Source organism: Procambarus clarkii, chromosome 8 (genome assembly GCF_040958095.1).
Source record: "Procambarus clarkii isolate CNS0578487 chromosome 8, FALCON_Pclarkii_2.0, whole genome shotgun sequence".
Classification (NCBI taxonomy): Eukaryota; Metazoa; Arthropoda; class Malacostraca; order Decapoda; family Cambaridae; genus Procambarus; species Procambarus clarkii.
This window is the reverse complement of record NC_091157.1, coordinates 30,542,519-30,550,329: the sequence shown is the minus strand read 5'-3', so window position 1 is coordinate 30,550,329 and position 7,811 is coordinate 30,542,519. Positions and strand designations below refer to the sequence as shown.

Below are 7,811 nucleotides of genomic sequence, written 5' to 3'. Positions count from 1 at the left end.
GTTTAAATCTCTGATTTAAACAGAGCCAGTGTTCAGTCAAATAACTGAATTTATCAAATCTTATCCTTGTATAATATACAAGCTGATGTGAGATCCCTGTCTACAGGTGGACTGGAACTATTATCCAGTAGGCAGTCTACTGTATTTTATCAAACCGTTATTAGTATAATAGATCTCGTAATAATTTTGCAAAAATAATGGCATTTACTATTTTTAAAAGATTATTAGCAAATTTACAGAAATGGTGCATTCGGAAGACAAAACCAATTTTTCACTTTTGACAATTGAGCACCTGCTACATCCAGATTCTAGGGAGGAAAGGAAGGACGATCTTACTGGATCCCATAGCCTCTCCGAGGCACAAACCAGGCTTTTACATAACCCCCCCCCCCCCTGCACCCGAGCTTTTTAAAATAGTAAATGCCACTATTTTTGCAAAATTATTACGAGATCTATTATTCTAATAAGAGTTTGATAAAATACAAACCCTGGGGCCATAGAACGGCTATTTAATCCCCTTGAACGGACCTGTGCATGGGCCACTGAGGCATCGAAAAAAAACAGACCGGCTTGGGAAAAAAGCAAAATTGCCGGTCTATGGCCCAGCTGATGGCTGTGCATGAATGGTTAATGGCTAATGGCTGTTAGTTATGGAGCTAGGTTAGACTATGTATGTTTAAATCTCTGATTTAAACAGAGCCAGTGTTCAGTCAAATAACTGAATTTATCAAATCTTATCCTTGTATAATATACAAGCTGATGTGAGATCCCTGTCTACAGGTGGACTGGAACTATTATCCAGTAGGCAGTCTACTGTATTTTATCAAACCGTTATTAGTATAATAGATCTCGTAATAATTTTGCAAAAATAATGGCATTTACTATTTTTAAAAGATTATTAGCAAATTTACAGAAATGGTGCATTCGGAAGACAAAACCAATTTTTCACTTTTGACAATTGAGCACCTGCTACATCCAGATTCTAGGGAGGAAAGGAAGGACGATCTTACTGGATCCCATAGCCTCTCCGAGGCACAAACCAGGCTTTTACATAACCCCCCCCCCCCCCTGCACCCGAGCTTTTTAAAATAGTAAATGCCACTATTTTTGCAAAATTATTACGAGATCTATTATTCTAATAAGAGTTTGATAAAATACAAACCCTGGGGCCATAGAACGGCTATTTAATCCCCTTGAACGGACCTGTGCATGGGCCACTGAGGCATCGAAAAAAAACAGACCGGCTTGGGAAAAAAGCAAAATTGCCGGTCTATGGCCCAGCTGATGGCTGTGCATGAATGGCTAATGGCTGTTAGTTATGGAGCTAGGTTAGACTATGTATGTTTAAATCTCTGATTTAAACAGAGCCAGTGTTCAGTCAAATAACTGAATTTATCAAATCTTATCCTTGTATAATATACAAGCTGATGTGAGATCCCTGTCTACAGGTGGACTGGAACTATTATCCAGTAGGCAGTCTACTGTATTTTATCAAACCGTTATTAGTATAATAGATCTCGTAATAATTTTGCAAAAATAATGGCATTTACTATTTTTAAAAGATTATTAGCAAATTTACAGAAATGGTGCATTCGGAAGACAAAACCAATTTTTCACTTTTGACAATTGAGCACCTGCTACATCCAGATTCTAGGGAGGAAAGGAAGGACGATCTTACTGGATCCCATAGCCTCTCCGAGGCACAAACCAGGCTTTTACATAACCCCCCCCCCTGCACCCGAGCTTTTTAAAATAGTAAATGCCATTATTTTTGCAAAATTATTACGAGATCTATTATACTAATAACGGTAAATAAATAATAAATAGTAAATAAATCAAAATCAGTTACATTATTTTATCTTATTCATAGCATAAATGTTCTCGAAGATTACTAAAAAGAAATTGAATTAGACTACAGCAAATTGGCAAACTTTACCTTGTATCTGTTTCCACCGAGTTTGTTTGGGGCGTTCTTCAACATATCAGCAATACTTGTCTCAACATCTCTTTCAGTTGCATTAGTGTGGGTGTTGATACAGGCTTCTGGAAATTTATAAGAATTAATTAATATATATAATTATAATTCACTTTGCTATTCCCCATTCCACAGTCCTCTCGTCCTTCCCACTTCCCTGTCCCCACATCATCCCCACTATTCCCACTTCCCTGTCCCATCGTCCTCCTTACCATTTTCCCCTCCCCTGTCCTTCTTCCTCCCCCACCATCTCCCATTCACCTGTCCCTTTGTCCTCCCCAGCATTCCCCTGTCCCCACCATCCCCAACTCCCCAGTCCCCTCGTCCTCCCCACCATTACCCTCTCCTCTGTCCCCTCGTCTTCCCCACCATACCCCCCTCTCGTCCTCCCCACCATTCCAAACTACCTCATCCGATGCATTCTATAATGGTCTGATGCTTCCATCAGAAAATTGGGAACATCAAATGATCTGATATTCCCATCACTGAAAAATAAGAACAGCTAAAAAAATGAAATGAAAAAAATAAAAAAATAAACTATACTCATGAAATGAACAGTATGGTAAACAACACAGCTCAATTTCAATGCAATGTCACACAAAATTATTAAATCGAAATGAAAATAAATTGAAATCTATGAAAATTCAAATTATCAATACAATCGGAAATATTGAAATAATATCGCAACATAATATAGTGTGGGTTGCTCTTACGTGCAACAGACGGTGCTGTTTTTCAAAAAAGGCATGGTTTTACCTGTCACAAGTGTGGCATCTATACTTATACTCACGAAATGAACGGTATGGTAAACAACATAGCTCAATTGCAATGCAATGTCACAATAACATTTAATAACAATAATAACAATAACATTTAAATATACTTTAAGATATAATCTAGAAGAAAATAAGAACATTGAAACGGTTCATGAACTCGATTTCAATAAAGGACACTATGGGGAACTTTGAAAAACAGTTAATGAGTATAATTAGACAGACTTGTTGCTAGGCAGAGGAGTAAATAATGAGATATATGGCAAATTTTGCAAAATATACGGCACACAAACATTCATACCCAAACAAAGCAAAATGCTAGGTAAGAACAAAGCAGTTGGCCCGTAGGGGAAAGGAGATACCCACAAGACTGGAATACAAGTCATTAACAAGCACACAAGTACTACACTACACAACAACCGCACTACTACCAGAACTGGACGAATCACTACCAAAACAACACATTGCACATCACTACCAAAACAACACAACACAACACAAGCATTGGCAAAGAATTATAGACCAGTTGCACTAACATCCCACATAATAAAATTATTTGAGAGTGATCAGGAGTCAGATTACTAGTTTTATAGAGACCAATGACCTCCACAATCCAGGCCAACAAGGATTTAGAGCAGTTTCTATGATCGAGCCACTGAGATCTATAAAGAATTCTGATCAAGAAAGAGATCTAGGGGTGGTTTTAGATAGAAAACTATAACCTGAGGATCATATTAAGAACATTCTGCGAGGGGCCTATGCTACACTTTTTAACTTTAGAATTGCTTTTAAATACATAGGTCAAAAAGTTTTAAAAGTTTTAAAAGTTTTTTAAACCTCTCGTGTATCATGAGTGTGTTAAAGCATCAGATGGTGCATTCAGATGATGAATATTACCTAGTTCCTTCATCTGGGAAGAATGAACACATATTGGTGCATTCGGATGATAAAAACTAACTACTGTAGTTTAATTGATCAACAGACTGTATATCATATGCAGACTGTATGTGGATCTGCGGGCCACTCCAAACAACAGCCTGGTGGACCAAGCTCCACCAGGGCTAAAGCACAAAGTGATATAGATGTGATAGAGAAACTAGGTCAAATGGAGGAGTAGGTCTGTATATTAAACAGCACCTGACGTGCACAGAGCTACTAAACTCAATGTGGTGGTAGAGTGGTGGGGGGGGGGGAAACATTGCAGAAAAAAACAAAAATACAATTTGGTCAACAAAACAGCATTGTTTAAAATAGAAGACATGGGTTGTCATTTTGGGGGTAAGGTAGGTTACATTGAGTTAATTAGTTAGTACTTAGTTTTTATCTTAAACTGGTTGGGAGAGGTACAGTGTTGCTGTGCTGGTGAAAGAACACCTAAAGGTAAATTAAATAATGATTGCGAATCCACAAGAAGTTGACATAATATCGCTAGAGATCTGCAATCAGGATGATAAACTTTCCTTAAAGAATTTGACAAACACTTGCTGATAGGACATGAAGTAAATGAAATGTATGTCAAGTTTTGTGAAATATATGATAAAAGCACAACAAAATTTGTACCAAAGGAGAGATGCAGAACTAGGAAAAGGGGTTTGTTCAACAGAAATTGCGAGAGGGCCTGAGACCCAAACACACACAAATGGAATCAATATATAGCAAGAGGCCAAACCCCCAAACATACAAGCGATGCAAAGATGCGAGAAACAGCAGCAGCATTAAGGAGAGGGACTTAAGGACCATAAATAAAGTGTGAAAATAAACTCGAGTAAATTTTTTTAACTACTCTCGACAGTGAAGAAAAACAAATATTCAGACGATTTGTGTTAGAATCATTAATCTTACACTTTCGGTCATATTCAACAACACAAATACATACACACACATTCCTGTTGCTGTAGCAAGTGAAGAATTACACACACAGATCACAATAACGTGATGCATCAAATGAACAAATCCACAAGGGCCGTGACGAGGATTCGAACCTGCGTCCGGGAGCATCCCAGACACTGCCTTAATCGACTGAGCTACAACAGGGTAAAAGGGTTGAAACCGAAGTTCTACTGAACTTACTGGATCCCATAGCCTCTCCGAGGCACAAACCAGGCTTTTACACAACCCCCCCCCCCCTGCACCCGAGCTATGTCAACAGGCCGTTCTCCCTCTTCGCCCTTCCGAATGCACCATATCAGTAAATTTTTTAATAATCTTTTAAAAATAGTAAATGCCACTATTTTTGCAAAATTATTACGAGATCTATTATTCTATAGAATAATGCATATAAATGCATATATGCATATAAATACAAAACATAAATACAAAAGTAAATGTAAATAATTTTACCTTGCACCTAGATCCACCAAGCCTGTATGGCGCGCGTTTCAGTACTTCGGAAATCTAGAACTATCTTGAATCTCTAATCTGCAATGAAACAATACATATTATTGCACTTACCAAAACATGGATGAATGTAGAAAATACAGAACTATTAGCTGAATATCAAATAAATGGATTTAATCTATTTCACACAGATAGATATATTACACCGTGTATATTAGGTAATACCTAACATACACGCCTCCACACACACTACATTTGAAATGTAGTCTCAAAAAGACTACATTTCAACAGCAAAGATTACTCCATAAAAAAATAATTAAATTATTGACCAACATGAGAGAGGGTTAGCCAACATGAGGGTTGTGTTGATTGCCTGAAAATATTTAAATTGTGTAATGTATTGAATGGCATTTTTCAAGTTACAACATTTTTTAAATTACTGAACTAGGTTCTAGGCTTTGCTAGGCTTAATTCAATTATTACAGATAAGCCTAACCTAGCCTAGAACCCAGTGGGTTTTCTTCCTATTGGGGAGTGTTGTACATGCCTCGCCTCCACATACACACTAGCACAGCCAGGCCTCGCCTCCACATACACACTAGCACAGCCAGGCCTCGCCTCCACATACACCAGCACTGCCAGGCCTCGCCTCCACATACACACTAGCACAGCCAGGCCTCGCCTCCACATACACACTAGCACAGCCAGGCCTCGCCTCCACATACACCAGCACTGCCAGGCCTCGCCTCCACATACTCACCAGCACAGCCAGGCCTCGCCTCCACATACACCAGCACTGCCAGGCCTCGCCTCGCCTCCACATACACCAGCACTGCCAGGCCTCGCCTCCACATTTAAACCAACCAAGCCCACAAATACGTTAACATGGACCAGCATTACACCGTCTAACATACTCTGTCAGATGTAACAACTAAATTTGTGAATTCAAGACCAAATCTATTGTATAACACAGTGTTAGTACGAGAAAAACATTACTTACATTCGAAGCCGTGTTTTAAAATGGCGGCGGTCTTGTACTGACGCTCCAAACTGTGTGTTCGTTTGCGTATGATGAACGTGTGACAATTTACTACAACAATTATTTAATTATTCTTATTCTTTATTTTAATATTTTTAGGGTACATGAAATTTCAAACTTATTTGCACACAATAATATAATTGCATTGTCATAACCTTTATATATTACGGAAAATACGATGACATGAACGAAGTCAAAGTGAAGTTGAAGTCAAAGTCATTCGCCGAACGTATTAGTCATTTTTTTTCATACATACATAGTTGATTTACAAACATAATGTTGGATTTATAGATAGAGCTAGTGCATACAATACCTAAAGCCACTATAGTAGGCCTATATAGCATTTCAGGCAACCGGGCAGTATATATGGACCCCTTACTCAAATCTCTGAATATGTTAGATATTAAGTCCCTGCACATACTCTCATGTGTATTTTATATATATAAAACGCTGCACTGTAATGTCAATCCTGACCTTAAAAGCTTCCTAGAAGGTTGTAACAGATCCCATGAGCACCACACCAGAAACAAATACCTATTTGATATTCCAAGAGTACGACTTAGTCAAACTAGAAATGCTTTACAAATCAAGAGACCTCGAATGTGGAATGACCTTCCCAATTATGTTAAAAACTGTACCTCTCCCAACCAGTTTAAGATAAATAAAGATAAATTTATAAGTTAAGAAAAATTCCACAAATCAACAACCCTGTTACTGACCCTGTATTTACCCAAGTCTTTCCTAAATCTAAACTTATCCAATTTATACCCATTGTTTCGTGTTCTATCTTGTGTTGACAATTTTAATACCCTATTAATATCCCCTTTGTTATATCTATTCAGGAAATTGTGGTTGATCTCGAACCCATTGATAATGTGACTACTTATACAGAATTTTGTAACTATATCATCAAGATTGTAACCAGCTTAGCTAAATGTAGTGTGGGGTTCAGTCCCTAAGCCCATATGTGTGCCTCTCTAACCATTTAGGTTACAGGGCAAAAACATAAAAACAAAGGTAACTGCAGAAGGCCTATTGGCCCATACCAGGCAGCTCCTATCTATAACAGATAAACACTAAGTACTACCTAATTAACTCAATGTAACCTACCAACCTAACCCCCAAAATGTCAATCCATATCTTTTATTTTAAACAATGCTGTTTTGTTGACCAAATTGTATTTTTACTCTTTTTCTGTCATGTTTCTCCCACCCCTGTTTTTTCCCTTTTTTCTTATTTTTTCTCAACATAATTCATACTTTAATTATGCGGATCAGGACATCACCTGATCAAACACATCAAACATCGTTTGACCACCATCAAACACACACATTTCGTGTGTGTTTGACGCTCACTGATATGTACCAGCGTTGTTTTATATATGGTGCTATTCTATCTTACGCTTTGTTGCTCTTTTTTACCTACGGGCTCATAGAACATTCTATTGCGAAAACATTGGCACAAAAATGAATGACGTACATACAATAATAATGTCAGGACAGTGATATAATTATAAACTTTCAAAGCACTGTATCGCCCATGTGTCGTCTTGTCACCAATACTGGGTAACAGTTCCGCCACTTCCCACACTCTTGCGGGTGGGCAGCGACCATTATTCTACGTTTATATTCATATCACCGTGTTGGGAATTTCATTGCGAGTACATTGATAACAAAATTAACGCTGT

At 38.0% G+C, this 7,811-nt stretch overlaps 1 long non-coding RNA gene across 1 annotated transcript in view; it reads right to left on the bottom strand.

Moving 5' to 3' along the window:
* Positions 1-5,172, bottom strand: part of LOC138362011 (uncharacterized) — a 7,053-nt gene extending 1,881 nt beyond the window's left edge. The window contains exons 1-2 of the long non-coding RNA XR_011227359.1: positions 5,089-5,172; positions 1,937-2,043 (exon numbers count right to left, since the gene is read on the bottom strand). This is a non-coding gene — a long non-coding RNA (uncharacterized lncRNA). The remainder of the gene's footprint in view (positions 1-1,936; positions 2,044-5,088) is intronic.
* Positions 5,173-7,811: the final 2,639 nt, after the last annotated feature.